General features: G+C 47.2%; 1 protein-coding gene across 1 annotated transcript in view; it reads left to right on the forward strand.

Annotated features, from left to right (window-relative positions):
- Positions 1–13480, forward strand: part of SLC7A11 (solute carrier family 7 member 11) — a 622701-nt gene that overhangs the window by 215289 nt on the left and 393932 nt on the right. The window lies entirely within an intron of this gene.

Genomic DNA, 13480 nt, shown 5'->3' on the forward strand with positions numbered 1-13480 from the left:
CTCGGGTAGGCCCTGAACCGCCCATTGGGCAGGATACAGTTCCTTTGAAAAGTGGGGCATATATTTTTATGTTTTTCATATCCTGATGGTGGAAAACTCTCAAATTTGATTTGCAGTACTGCAAGACCAGCCTCGTGCATAGAATAACATTGAGTTATCTTATTACATCTAATAAGTGATACATTCTAATTGGGAGCAGGAAGACTGTCGAAGTTTGGTGTCTAAAGAATTGTAAAGTTGGATTGTATGTTACAATTCAGAAAATACCACTTTTAAAAAGTTGGCATTTCTTGTCTTAACAATTTGATTTGGTGCCTGGGTCACATGACTGGGTGTAGCTAACAATAGGTCCTTGTATATTGCTCCCAGACAGTGAAAAAAGGGCCAGGTGTTGACTGGATGGTAATTTCTCTGACTTGATGAGGGGGAGGAGCTGTCAACTACCATAAGTGCACATCAAAAAGGCTATGCCTGAGCACACATAAAAAGGGTTTGACACTAGTCTATTGCGACCCCAGACAATCTGGGACCAGGGCAGGGATGCAGGAAATTCCAAGGACCTCTGGGAGTGGAAACATCCAGAACCTTTTCCTACTTCAAACCTGGACCTAAGGAAGACTCAGAAGGACTGCTGTGCTGCTCTGGCAGAAGGACTGCTACTCTGTTGCCCTTCTGCCCACCTGCCTGAGTGAAGCGCTGGACTTGCATTTGAAGAATCATGAACATAAAAAAATTAGCAGGAAGGGACAAATACAATCATTAATTTAAAGACATCAGTGATGAATCCTGATCTCTAGGGACACTTTCTTTCCCTTATTTATTTAAATCATTTTGTTAGTAAAGGTGAGCAATGGTTATTCGGTAAACATTCATTAAATATTAACACAATTTTTTTTTTTTTTTTTTTACATAACATTACAAACAATATTAACAAGAAACCAACTTATTGAGTCATGGCAGTATCACAAAAGAGGGTTGTGCCCCTCGTTCATTCTTTATCTTGTGGTCACTATCAAGAAAATCAAGTTGTGATCAACTGAAAAAACAATGGCTCAGGACCTAAGCTGCACCCAGCTGTCAAATACCTATCTATTTATTGCAAACGGTATTGTATGGTGCATATCTCATTTCTCAATACATTGACTTGTAAGCCCTCAGTCTCGCATACAATGGGTCGACGCGTTTCGGCCTATCCAATAGTGGCCTCATCAGGACTCGAGAAGGGCAGCACAGCCTCTACAAAAATCATCAACAAACATGGACTAGTATCATTAAGAGCGGTAACAAGGGAGTCAGAATCTCCACATAATGTCAGTCAGTATCACCAAAAGCATGTGGGTACTGTCATGCAGTCACACAAATCGCTAACACCAATGTGTGGAAAAGAGGATTAAAGACTGTTCTATTAGAACCAATAGGTAAAAGGAGCCTGTGCACAAAACCTAATGTGAGAAACATGCTTTCTGTAGCCATAAGTTATATTTACCTCTTATTCTGTTGGCAGTCGAGATACTTACAAAGAGCCCCGTCTATTAGCTAAAGCATACCTGGGCAACCAAGAATTACGTGTTAGTGTATAGTAATGCATAAAAATAATAAATAAAGCCAACTATTAACCACGTGCCTCTATGTGGCGTCCACAAGTAACCGGTGTTGTTTCTCTTACTTTGTTATCTTTAGACTCAGGAGGTAAGACGCATCGTCTGCACTTCTGATGATTCTATATTATTGCTGTAATTGGGGAAACCAATTCCCTAGCCTATAATATAAACAAACGCTGTCAAGAGTTAAAACCAAAATGGAACAAAGAGCGAAGCGTCTGGCTAAACGTTAAAGAGTATAAGCTCTGACTTACTTTACAAAAGGGGCGAAGAAGCGCTTATGTCATTTCATCCGGACGGGCGAGGAACACTCCTCATCGCGTATGCTGAGTAACAGCAAGATTGGGAGCCTCGCGCGTGTGGTTTATAACGCTAATGCGTGCCAATGGCTGTCCCGCGTAGGCCGTAACGTTTAGGGAAAGCGCGGCGGCCATCTTTAATACCCCGATATCGCTTATCTCAATTAAAGGTGAAGGAGTTTTGACTATTGTATAGCAGGGAAGGGGAGAGGGGAGGGGGTTGGGGAAGACGAAAGGGGGAAGGGGAGGGAGGAAGGGGGAGGGGGGAAAAAGGGGGTGATTTATGGGATTCTACAGACTGCAAGGAGATACTCCCTTGGTATCTATTCTATAAAGCCTATTGACGCCTGAAACCTATAAGTAAGGCCCAGATATAGAATATCGAGGGCATTTGGGGTTAGTACCCCCCTTCTTTTACCAGATCACTGCCTCAAGTATTGATGACGTCATGCCCTTACACCTTAGGATAATACACATACAATTGTATATACCAAACTCATGGATGAGCATCCAAAGACCACATCATATTTTACAATATCTTATATATATAAACAAAAAAGGGGGGGACAATGCAGACATCCGATTTGTGTATCTCTGTTTGCACATGGTGGTTTTTCATAGCTCTGTCAACCTCCTAATGCACGGATTTTGACCAATCAACTAATTCATGTCCACACTTCATCGCAGTCATTAAGCCCAATTTTAGCTGTTTGGAATTTTTCAATTAGCCTTGCTTCCAGTTTCAACAGTCTTGTTGTCATTGATGGTCCATCCATTTTGGGCTGTATCACTGCTAGTACTGTCCAACGTATATCTTCTGCTGTATGTGTAATCTCCAGAAAATGTTCGACAAGTGGTGCTCCTTTGATTGCACATTTAATTCTCGAACGATGTTGCAAAATCCGGGCTTTTACGGGTTGAGAAGTTTGTCCAATATAAGCTTTGTTGCAAGGACACATAATACAATAGATCACACATTTTGGATTGCAATTCATGAAGTCATTTTGTACATGTACTTTACCATGTATTTTGATCTCTTTGGAATCTTCTGTGTATTGACATGCTGTACATTTCCCACATCTATAGTGACCCTGCACAGCTGGTAACTGTAGCAATGATCTCAGATCTTTCCTTCTTTCTGGGCATGTTTGTGCCACTTGCACCCACTGATCTTTCAGACTACGTGCTTTCTTAAAGGAAAAGAGCGGTTTGTCTATGTTTAGGTCTTTGATAATCCTCCAAATCCTTTCAATAATAGAACGAATTTTATTAGCCTTTGGGCTAAACGTGATCACACATGTTAGGGGGATCTCTTTTGTTCTTACTTTGGGGACTAAAAGTGTTTCTCTTGGTGTGAACCAAGCCCTTTTTGCTGCTGTTTTAACTAGCTTTTTGGGATAGCCTCTGTCGATTAGTTTTTTTGTCAATTCATCTGCATTACAAAAATAATCAGTTTTTTCTGTACAGTTTCTCCTTATTCTTAGGAATTGTCCGTACGAGATTTTCTTTGAGTGTTCTGGGGTGACCGCTTGAAAAGTGTAACAACGTGTTGCGGTCTGTAGGTTTTTTATATAAGATAACTTCTAATCTCCCATTTCTGCTTACAATCCACAAATCAAGAAAATTTATTTTTATTTTGTCCTTGCTCATGGTGAATTTGAAGTCAACTGCGTGTTGGTCAAGCCAGTTAAAAAACATGTTAAGTGTTTTTTCTGTCCCTTCTCAAATCATTAGGATATCGTCTATGTATCTATTCCAGTTGGTAATGTGGTGGCTAAATGGGTTGTATTGGGGATAGATCCATTTCTGCTCAAAGTAATCCATCACCAAATTAGCGATTTCTGGGGCAAAGCTACACCCCATTGCTACTCCTTTGACTTGTCGGTATAGTTTATCGTTGAACTTAAAGAACTTCTTTTTAAGACATGACGTGGCTAGGCCCACTAGAAAATCTGTTGGAGGATTCGTAGGCTCGATATTATTGTTTATAATTTGTTTGATAATCTCTAATGCTTCGTCTTGTGGAATGTTTGTATATAGGGATTCAATGTCAAAGGTGACTAGAAACTGTCTTTTTTGTGGTATGTTAGATTTTCTAGCTTATTAATAATGTCCATTGAGTCCCGTAAAAACGCTGGTGTTTTAGCTACAAAAGGTTTTAAAAAACCATCTACGAATTGTGCAAGGGGTTCTAGAATAGACCCGCAGGCCGAAACTATAGGTCTTCCTGGTGGGTTCTCTATACTTTTGTGAATCTTGGGTAAAATATATAGATATGGAGTACGTCCCTCGTTTTGGTTCAGGAACTCATATTCTTTTTTACTAATCCATCCATGTTCCCTAGCTGTATGTGTCATCATTTCAATTTGAACCCTTACTTGCTTTGGTGCATTGGTTTCAATTTTGCGATAATGTGATTGATTGTTCATTTGTCTCATAACTTCTTCATTATATTGTTCGACTCCCCAGATCACAATTCCTCCCCCTTTGTCGGCTGGCTTAATTATGATGTCTTTATTTGCAGTTAGTTTGACAATAGCTTCTTTCTCTATTTTGGAGCAGTTTTCTTCATAATAGATCTTTTTAGCATTGAGTGCGTCCAATTCTTTCAATACTAAATCTTCAAAAACGTAAACTTCCTCAGGCATCTCATTCCTATCAGGTAAGAAGTTAGATTTGGGTCTAAGTCCAATGTCTGGGGTCTCTCCTTGCCTGGGTGTTGAGTTAAAGAAGACTCTTAATCTCACTTTACGGAGAAATTTCAACACTTCTATTTTGCTCTCTATAGGATCTTGGTTGCGAGTTGGGACAAAAGAAAGTCCCTTGCTAAGAACCTGTTTTTCTATTTGTGTGAGGGGGTATGTGGATAAATTGTAGATAGGGATGGAGTCTTCTGAGCCCATTATTGTCTCCTGTAAGCTCTTCTTCTGGTCCGAAAAAAGTTTTGATCTTGAAATTGGCCCCTGGGGTGCACGGTCCCTCTTGGACCTCTCGGCTGCCTCTGCCTAAAAAAGGTTGTGCCGTAGAGAACGAGCCTTGTGTCTCTGCCTCGGAGTCAGAAGATGTATCAGAGAAAGTTATACATTTTCTACGGGATCTTGTTTGGAATTGTAAGTTGAGAGTGTTTGGGTTGTTATTTTTATAAAAACCTTCTCTCAAGTAGGGGTATGTGGTCAAAATATAAAAAATGTTTATGTCTTGTGCTAGTTTTGTCGTTTTTTGGTTTATCGTGTTAGCTTTGAACTCTGCAATGGTTTTATTTACAGAATCTAGAAGTTGTTGTGCATTTAGTATGGTATTGTCTAAAGCTATCTCTTGTTTAAGTTCGGCAATTTCTTTAAGTTCACTCTCACTAATCCTTAGTGCCGTTTCGACTGAAAGGGCTAACCAGTCTCTAGAACATTTAGGGGGTCATTCTGACCCCGGCGGTCTCTGACCGCCGGGGCCAGGGTCGGCGGGAGCACCGCCGACAGACCGGCGGTGCCCCGCAGGGCATTCTAACCGCGGCGGTTCGCCCGCGGTCAGATGCTGGAAACCGGCGGTCTCCCGCCGGTTTCCCGCTGCCCTGCAGAATCCTCCATGGCGGCGGAGCGCGCTCTGCCGCCATGGGGATTCTGACACACCCTACCGCCATCCTGTTCCTGGCGGATCTCCCGCCAGGAACAGGATGGCGGTAGGGGGTGCCGCGGGGCCCCTGGGGGCCCCTGTAGTGCCCATGCCAATGGCATGGGCACTGCAGGGGCCCCCGTAAGAGGGCCCCACAAAGTATTTCAGTGTCTGCTATGCAGACACTGAAATACGCGACGGGTGCCACTGCACCCGTCGCACCCCTGCAACTCCGCCGGCTCCATTCGGAGCCGGCATCCTCATTGCAGGGGCATTTCCGCTGGGCCGGCGGGCGCTCTTTTGGAGAGCGCCCGCCGGCCCAGCGGAAATGTATGAATGGCCGCCGCGGTCTTTTGACCGCGGTGCGGTCATTTGTCGGCGGGACCGTGGCGGGCGGCCTCGGCCGCCCGCCAAGGTCTGAATCAGGCCCTTAGTGCCTACTCAACTAAACTGTGTCAAGTATTTTGGGTCTCCTGTGAAACTAACTGGAATATTTCTCACTTGTAACCCCTGTGGGATTGTATTATTTTTAAGATGCTCCAATAAAACCTGAGTGTGCAATTGGGTCCTTGTGTTTTTCTTCTTCGGTTGTTTTAATTTTTCTACTTTGTCTAACTTAGGTGTGTCGCTAGGAGGCAATTCTCCTCTTAAAAGTGAAGGCAGCTCTAGTAGTTTCGATATCTGTTCTTCTATATAACATACTGTTTGGTGATCTGACATACTGGCGTTAAATCCACTCTTGTATTCATCTACCGTTCTTACTGCATCATGATTGTGCATAATGCATATCTACAACTACTGAGAAAACCGAAAACCATCGAACCTTTAAAAGAAATTATATATTAGGTCCCACTCTTTGGGAGAAAGGCATATGCCTATTGTCCTCATAACAACCTCACACCTTACCAGGTGTACTAAACCTATATAAGAAAAAGAGGGTGCCCTATAACCCTACACTGCCCAGGGTCATACAATATCATGAACATAAACTTGCATTTGAACACAGGGCCACCAGAGTGACTCCAAAGGCTAGTTGACTGCCCTTCTGACCAGAGCCGCAGGGACATAATGCTTCAACCTCCTTGAACTCAGCACCTTAGCCCTTTCTGCTGTGAGTCCTATCCCTTCAAGTAGTGTCACTACAGTCTTGGATCCTTGGAAGTGGGTCTCATGGTGCCAGCTCTGCCAGCCCAACTTTGATTGCAGCAGAACCGACACATCGCTTCACATAATTTCACTTTGGAACCACTGCTTGCTTCATCCCAGATGCGGAACCTTGCATTGTAGCCTGCAGCCTCATGAAAACTGCCATTGCACAAGACACTCTCAATGCAGGCCTTTGCATCACAAGTCTCTCATCAATGGCATCCTTGACGAGGATGCAGGATTCTGTATCATAAGCGCCACAGCTTCTTCGGACCCAGCTGGTGCATGGTGCATCTTCGCTGCATGACTTCGCATTAAAGCCCCTCGTCAACTTAATCCTTGATGACAGTGCAGGACCTCACACCGAAGCCTCACAGCTTCCAAGAACTGCAACTGCATGACACATCCCTGTGCCAGGATTTCACAGCATCTCTGCTGCGTGACACATCCTCAACATGTGATCTCACAATACTCAACAAGCAGGATTGGAGTTACTCTAGTTAAGCTGGTCTAACTCGGTCCCTGTATCCAGCATGTGCTCCATCGCAGATGGTCTGAACTTGTGATTTTGCTCTGGACCAGTGCGACTGGATAACCACAGTTGGCTCCTTGTGCTTGTAGGCACTATTTTCACTTAAATATTTAAAATTGTATCTCTCCAGTTCTACTGATTGTATTTTTGTCACTTTGGTGTCAATTTATTAAATTTTACTCTATTTTTCCCAGATTGGTGTGGTATTTTTCTTGTGTGGTATTTCCACTTTATTAATTGTGTGAAGTGCTCCATAAATACTTTACACCTTGTCTGTAATTTACGCATGACTGCTTTGTGCCAAGCTACTAGAGGGTTGAGCACAGGTTAATGTAAGTTTGCTTGTGTTTCTTACTGACAGAAAATGTGTCTCCCTCCTCAACCAGAAACCCATTTTCCAACATTTACGTTTGATTATTTAGCAGTTTCTAGGATATGTAACCCTTTGCAAAGCAGTAAATCCCACGTGGGATTGGTCAGATGAAGAGATGGAGACAGATAACATCTTACACAAATTATTAAGATGGGGAACCCATCGCCACAGAATTACAAACACATATAGGGCTATCAGACAGGGACAGACAGTGGACCTATCAGTCCTTATAGCGAAGTGGAGCCATGACCTTCAAACAGAACATTCTGATGGTGACCCCACCTCAATCTAAGGTTTTCATAGTAGAGGTGGGTGGAACTAGTGGGATTTCACTATGTGGAATTATGTAAAAAATCTGCAAGATCGCACAGAGTTCTGCCAATGGCTGGAAATATTCATGTTGCACTGCTCACACTGTGATTTAGCAGTGTGAGGAAGTTCCACACTACAAAAATCAGTGCAAATGGCACCACGTAGTAAGCAAGAACGCAAGTCCATTTGAGTTGATTTACTTGACACTTTAGTAGAAAATCTACTCTAGAAGCAGCCATCTGACTGTGTTCCTGATGGCTTGCAACTGCTAGCATTAGAAAATCTTGCTGAAAGTCCTCTTAATGACTGAAAATCATAGGGGATGCCAAATCTCACTTGCGCTTGGTCGAGCTCACCAGCAGGCGTTTCTGGAGCCCCACAGTAGAAAAAAAATTCTACCATATGACGATTGGCTGAATTTGACGTGACCAAATTCTGCCAATGCTGCGAGCAGAATGAAATTGTCCTTCCAGAGCTATTCCATACATATGTCTTAAATTGTTGTAATTAAATCACCTTCACTGTACATGGCTCATGGTTGGCAGGTTGCGCCTTCTGTTTGCTAACTTACCTCAAAGCACTCTAGATGTGGGGAGATGAAGAAGACTCCTACCATATGACCTGGATGTGTATTGTTATGCAGACTTTCTGGAGCAGTGTGTGAGATCTGGTCATCCTGAAACTGAAAGGGAGACAACGCATTCTAACCCTGAAGACGTGACTGTTTGTGTTGTTGCTAAGCCTCAAAACTGAACGAGCCAACAGTGTGCTCATTAGTCCTGCTATGGCCCTGTAAATGTGACCCAGTGGGGTTCACTAGGGTTCACCGGCTCCACCCCCCATCGGTCGAGCCTTGGAAAACCAAGCTCAGGAAATGGGCTCAGAGGAAAGACAACAACAATAGGTATCTGAGATACAGGGCATAAAACCTGGTGTAACTGTGGACTGTGACCATTCTTCTAGCGCTAACCCCCAAATCTGATGATAAACCACCATAAGGGCCATCGCTATAATACCACAAACACTGGCATGCCACTCACTGATGCACTACACCACCCATTTAATCCTCCAGTGGCTTGCTTTGCCTACTGCACCCATCAATTACCAGCTAAACACATAGGCCCTCATTACAACCCTAGCGGTCGGTGATAAAGCGGCGGTAATACCGCCAACAGGCCGGCGGTAAAAAAAATTGAATCATGACCACGGCGGAAACCGCCAACACAGACAGCCACTTTAACACTCCGACCGACACAGCGGTAGCAACAAACACTGCAGCGGTAATCGCAACAGCCAGGCGGAAGACAATGTACTGCCCACTGTATTACAACACGCCTATCCGCAACCTTTCCTGCGGCGGTACCAACGCCATCAAAAGCACGGTGGAAACAGTACTCTGAAGGGAAATGACTCACCTCTCGACAGTCAAGGAAGAACCACGACGCCATGGAGCCCGAGCTGCACTTCTTCCCAATGCTGGTGTACCTTCTCATACACCAGGAACACGAATGCCGGCGAAGTCAACCACGGTGAGTACTGCACCTAGCAAACAAGGGAGGGGTAGGAAAAAGAGAGTGACACACACACGCAACATGCAACACCCCCACCCCCACCCCAAACACCATACACACAAGCAGATGCAACAACATTACATATACACCCCGTAACCGTCAGGAATAACGCAAGGACAAAAGGAATGGAATAAAATGAGTGTAATAGTACAGTTTTAGAAAAATATGTACTAAAATCAATAAACAGTATGTACAATTTTTACAATATATACAAAAGGAGGGACAATGCCCACTCCAAAATGTCCGTGGCCCACTGGGCCAAAACACATAGGCCAAGGCCACACTTGACTCCTGCATCAATACGGAGAGAACACTGCAGGGGCACCAGGGGGACGGGGAATGGGGGGGCAGCTCAGCCGGAAGATGGTACAACGCCACTGCTCCTGGAAGCGGCTACATGCCCACTGCCGGGTCCTGGGGAGTGCAAATCCACAACCTCTCTAGTGGGTGGGTTGCCCACTGCTTGGTCCTGGGGAGTGCAAAGCCACAGTCTCTCTAGTGGGTGGGTTGCCCACTGCTTGGTCCTGGGGAGTGCAAAGCCGCAGTCTCTCTAGTGGGTGGGTTGCCCACTGCTTGGTCCTAGGGAGTGCAAAGCCACAGTCTCTGGAGTGGATGGCTTCTCCACTGGTTCTGGAGTGAACTTTGTGTCCAGTGTGCTTCATCCTGCGAAGGATGGGCTGAGTGGATGCCTTCTTCCACTGGTTCTGGAGGGGGCTTTGTGCCCAGTGTGCTTCATCCTGCCAAGGAGGGGCTGAGTGGATGCCTTCTTCCACTGGTTCTGGAGGGGGCCTGGTGCCCAGTGTGCTTCATCCAGGATGGGGCAAGGTCACAGTCTCCCACCTGTGTGTCACACCGACAGGTGTTGCAGGTGCCAGGATGCACTGCAGCCCATATAGTAACCACTACACACTGTACGCCGGCGGTGACGGCTGCTCAGTGGATGCTAGTTGCACTGCAGGTGGCTGTGCTGGCAGTGGTGGTGCTAGCCTCCAGGCCTTCACCTGCAGCCTCGGATGGCTGAAGTGCCATGGCTGGTGTTGTGTGCCCCTCTCTGCCCTTGGCAGATGGTGGTGCCTCCTTGCTTCTTCCAGCTGGTGTCTTTTTCTTGCCCTTGCTGGCTGGTAGTGCCTTCTTCCCCTTGCTGGCTGGTGTCCCCTTCTTGCCCTTGCTAGGTGGCGGACTCTTCTTGGTCTTGGCAGGTGGTGCTGGCACACTGGCTGGGCTGACGGGTGCCTCCTTGGAGTCTCTCACACCTGCAGTAGCTGCAGAAACCACAGTGGCTGTGGACTGGGTGGTTGAGGTGCTGGGCTGGGTTCTGGCCACCCTGGCCTGAAGTGAAGGATGGGGGAGAGGGCTAGGGAATAGGTCAAGGGTGGTGAAGAAAAGCTTCTTAGGGACACTGGGGCGGGAAGATGGTGAAGGTTTGGGAGTGGAGGAAGAGGGAAGTGGTTGTAGGAGGTGTCAGTCTGCTGTGTTTGGGTGCAGGTGCATGGGCTGGATGCTGTTGTGAGGTGGATGGCTGTTGGGTGTCTGTGTACTTGTGTTTGTGTACTTTGGGAGGAGGGGGCATAGACACAGTGGGAGAAGAGACAGGGGACGTGTGCATGGATGTGGGGGTGGTGACTGCCAGTGAGGGGCGTGTAGTGATAGGCGTGCTGGTGATGGAGGTAGTGGATGAGGATATAGTGCATGCAGGTGTGAGTGGAGACGCTACTGGGAGGGAGGTGGACGAGGAGGAGGAGGGGGACACAGTGGAGGCAGTGGATGTTGGTGTGTCTGCATGTGGATGATGCTTGTGTGAGTGCCTGTGAGATGAAGTGTGGTGCTTGTGTTTGCCTGAGCCACTTCTGTGTGTTGATTTGGGTGATTGCTGGTCTGAAGGTGTGCTTGGGATAGGCTGGGGTTGAGGCGATTGGGACTGGGTAGAGGAAGTTGGAGGGGGGAGGCTGGAGACAGGGACTATGGCTGCCATCAGTGCGTTGGCCAGAGCCTGGAATCCTCTCTGTTGGGCCACCACGCCAGAGTGAATGTCCTCCAGGTATGCATTTGTTTGTTCAAATGCCCTGCTACACCCTGGATGGCATTCAGTATGGTCGACTGCCCAACAGAGAGGGATCTCAGGAGGTCAATAGCCTCCTCACTGAGGGCAGCAGGGCTGACTGGGGCAGGGCCTGAGGTGCCTGGGGTGTAGGAGATGCCCACCTTCCTGGGTGAGCGGGCACAGGAAACACACTGAAGGGTGGCTGGGAGGGCGGGGCTGGTACAGGGGGTGTCGGCTGTACCTGTAGTTGGGGTGGCCAAAGAGGTGTCCGCCACCGCCAGGAAGCTGCTATCGGAGGAGCTGTCGATGTCGGTAGTGTCCCCTCCTGTCTCCGTCGTGGTGCTCCCTTCGCCATCCATCCCACTGGTGCCCTCACCATCTGTGGATTCTGCCTCCAGGCCCATGTGGGATGCAGCTCCCTCCGTCGCTGGAGCCTCTACTCCTCTGCCAGATGATGCGAATGCACACAAGGACAGGGTGACAAAACAAAAAGGGGGGGGAGAGACAGAGGATACACTTGGTCAATGCCAGCAACAACACTTCCGTTGATGTACACAACTCACAGGGAACAGCCCTATGCACTAGGCACTACCAGTTACAATGCTAGTCACCAGCCGTTGACATACACAACTCACAGGGAACAGCCCTATGCACTAGCCCATGCACTACCAGTTACAATGCCAGTCACCAGCTCATGGGGTGCAATGCCTAACGCCGTTAGCTGCACACCCGAAACCCACAGGACCCTGCCCAGTAGTAGATGTCCACTAACTTTACTGGGGTTGGAGTGCATCTGAGCTTGCCCATCATTGAACATACCCTGCCATGTTCGCCCTCACCTAGGGGCACCCACAGACCACATCCCCCACCCAGGTAAAACATTAACCCACGCAAAGTCATGATTCTGAATCTGTACTCACCCCCTTGTGGCTGCTGTGATGCCTTCAAGCGCCCATCCAACTCTAGATAGGCTAACGCCAGAATGCGGAACATCAGGGGGGTTAGGGTACGATGTGCACCCCTTCCTCGTTGGGCCAGCTGGGCCTCCGCCGTCTTCCTTGCCCAGCGGCGCAGGTCCTCCCAGCATTTGCAGCAGTGGGTGCTCCGCCTGTCAAAGTCCCCCAGGGTCCTCACCTCCTTGGCAATGGCATGCCAAATACCCTTTTTCTGATGGACCTGCAGAAAAAATACAGCAGAAAAGGTATTAGTCATACCGTCTGGACTGTTAAACTCATGGCCCAACATATTCCCCCAATCCCCTTCTGAACATACATTGCCCACCATACATGCAGCACTCTGCCCAGGACCACACAGACCCCACCCTACACAAGGCTTACACATACAGCAATCCATACATTCATGCCCCACGCATCATGCTCACAGTGTACTCACCTGTTTGTCTGGAGGACCATAGAGTAAAGTGTACTGGGGTAGGACCCCATCCACCAGTCTCTTCAACTCCTCCGAAGTGAAGGCAGGGGCCTTTTCCCTAGACACTCGAGCCATTGTCGCTTCCAGACACAGATCACAGCAGCACTTGCAGTGTAGGTCCTCTCCTGTTGAAGGTCAGGTAGCAAGTGAGTGCACAGATAGAAAATGAGAAAATGACGGTCACGTCCACGGCGGTGTGTACCTTCACCGCCGGCGTACATCGCCATTGGCTACTGGAACTCATAGGGCCCAATGATAACCAATGTGGTGTTGTGCGGCGGTCATCGACCGCCGACAGCGACGGCACACAACGCCACGGAATTACCTCATTTCCACTTGTCTCTCCTCACAGGTCAGGCAGCCGCCATTTCAGGTGGGCACAGGACATGGCACCTAACTGCGTCACAGCAGACATTGGCAGATCAACTCACTTACAAGTACACATACTGTTTCTGTAAATCAAAAATTGCATATTAATTTTGACATATGTGTGAATATGACCTTCTGCTCACCGTTTTTCACCCTAGAGTTCAACTGCTGAGGATGAATAGGAGATGGAGACATCCCC

Source organism: Pleurodeles waltl, chromosome 1_2 (genome assembly GCF_031143425.1).
Source record: "Pleurodeles waltl isolate 20211129_DDA chromosome 1_2, aPleWal1.hap1.20221129, whole genome shotgun sequence".
Taxonomy (NCBI): Eukaryota; Metazoa; Chordata; class Amphibia; order Caudata; family Salamandridae; genus Pleurodeles; species Pleurodeles waltl.